The sequence below is a fragment of the Palaemon carinicauda genome, chromosome 17 (genome assembly GCF_036898095.1).
Source record: "Palaemon carinicauda isolate YSFRI2023 chromosome 17, ASM3689809v2, whole genome shotgun sequence".
Classification (NCBI taxonomy): Eukaryota; Metazoa; Arthropoda; class Malacostraca; order Decapoda; family Palaemonidae; genus Palaemon; species Palaemon carinicauda.
The window spans coordinates 36402034-36404651 of NC_090741.1; positions in this window are offsets into that span (position 1 = coordinate 36402034).

Consider the following 2618-nt stretch of genomic DNA (forward strand, 5'->3'; position numbering starts at 1 on the left):
TCATTTCTTACACCCGTTCTCACCCTCACCACTTCGTTCCTAACCCTATCTACTCGAGATACACCAGCCATACTCCTTAGACACTTCATCTCAAACACATTCAATTTCTCTCTCTCCATCACTTTCATTCCCCACAACTCTGATCCATATATCACAGTTGGTAGAATCACTTTCTCATATAGAACTCTCTTTACATTCATGCGGCATGCCCTATTGCATTATTTCCGTTTATCCATTGGACTGCATTTTCTGACCACAAAGGGACTAAATGTTTCATCTGTCGGACATTGTCTAAAGCATAGATCTATAAGCAGCTTGTGTGATGAAGTTTAAAAAAATGATAATAATTTGTTTCATCATAATCTTGTGTCCGAATCACGGGAGGCAAAAAAAAAAAAAAAAAAAACTCGAACTCTTCCCAGTTTGTTTTATTTGTATGGGCCTAAGGCATACTATTGAATAGGAGTGGTGCACTGTGTGTTCTAACGTAGTCAAAATACGGAAATAGTCACGGCTATGAAGGGTGTCTAGAATGCTCCTTTCAAACCTATCAACAATACTGGTAGAAGTGTTAGATATACTGATAATTTCCATGAGTTCTTGAATAGCAAGTGCTTATATCGCCATTGTTTAAAATACAGCTTATCCTAATTCACTATTTCTTCAATCTTGGAACCCTTTGCTTCAACGGCAACGGAAGTAATGTCCCAGAGGGCATCGTGGGTATTAAGCTTCCAAATAATAAGAGATGTTTTGCTTATTTGGGTAAGTTTTGCAAATTATAGTTGCAAGAGGGTTGATTTTAAATATAAACATTAAAGGAGTCATGATTCAGATGATATTTAACTCCAGATAATTGAACTTATTGTAAATTCCTGTTATGAATAAAGATCGCAGTTCCCAATGTATCAGTAGAAGGAAGTAATGGAGGTGATAGAGTGTAATTTCCTATTGAAAGAACGGTACCCTCAGTGTGTTTTAAGCACATCGTAATGGGGTTACAATTTCTCAAATATAAAATTTCCCTGAAAGCAAAAGGATTTTAAGACCATTTCTATTACAAGGCAAGTTAAAACCCTAGGTGGACAAGCAGGATGCTATAAAGCCAAGGGTTCCAACATGGAAATCAAGCCGAGAGAGGAAAGGAAACAAGGAAATAAATGAACTACAAGAGAAGTAATGAACACTCAAAATAAAATATTTTAAGAGCAGCAATAACATTAAATTGTGTCTTTCATATATAAACTATAAAAACTTAGAAAAAAAATAACAAGAGGAAGAGAAACAAGATAGAATGCATGCCCAAGTGCAAATATAGCCTACCCTCAAGCAAGAGAACTCTAACCCCAAGACAGTGGAAGACCATGGTACAGAGGCTATGGTACTACCCAAGGCTAGAAAAATGATATTTTAATTATAAAATAAATTTTTGAATATACTTACCCGGTGAATATATAGCTGCAACTCTGTTGCTCGACAGATAAACTGTACAGAAAAAACTCACCAGCGATCGCTATACAGGTTGCGGGTGTGCCCAACAGCGCCATCTGTCGGCCAGATACCAAGCTCTATGTAAACAAAGACTCAATTTTCTCCTCGTCCCACTGTGTCTCTATTGGGGAGGAAGGGAGGGTCATTTAATTTATATATTCACCGGGTAAGTATATTCAAAAATTTATTTCATAATTAAAATATTTTTAAATATTTAACTTAGCCGGTGAATATATAGCTGATTCACACACAGGATGGTGGGTAGAGACCAGTAATATATGTTTGCATTTTATGAGCTGAGAGTTTTTATTTCATTTTAGAAGTTATCAAAATAACAAAAACAAAATAAATAGGTACCTGGTAAGGAAGTCGACTTGAACGATTACTCTGCCTTATAAGTACGTCTTCCTTACGGAGCCTCGCGATCCTCTTAGGATGCTGATCGACCCCTAGGAGCTGAAGTATCAAGGGTTGCAACCCATACAACAGGACCTCATCAAACCCCTAATCTAGGCGCTCTCAAGAAATGACTTTGACCACCCGCCAAATCAACCAGGATGCGAAAGGCTTCTTAGCCTTCCGGACAACCCATAAAAACAACATTAAAAAACATTTCAAGAGAAAGATTAAAAGGATATGGAATTAGGGAATTGTAGTGGTTGAGCCCTCACCCACTACTGCACTCGTTGCTACGAATGGTCCCAGTGTGTAGCAGTCCTCGTAAAGAGACTGGACATCCTTTAGATAAAAAGACGCGAACACTGACTTGCTTCTCCAATAGGTTGCGTCCATTATACTTCGCAGAGATCTATTTTGCTTAAAGGCCACGGAAGTTGCAACAGCTCTAACTTCGTGCGTCTTCACCTTAAGCAAAGCTCGGTCTTCCTCACTCAGATGTGAATGAGCTTCTCGTATTAACAGTCTGATAAAGTATGATAAAGCATTCTTTGACATAGGCAAAGATGGTTTCTTAACTGAACACCATAAAGCTTCAGATTGGCCTCGTAAAGGTTTGGTACGCTTTAAATAAAACTTAAGAGCTCTCACAGGGCATAAGACTCTTTCTAGTTCATTGCCTACAATCTCCGATAAGCTGGGAATATCGAAAGATTTAGGCCAAGGCCGAG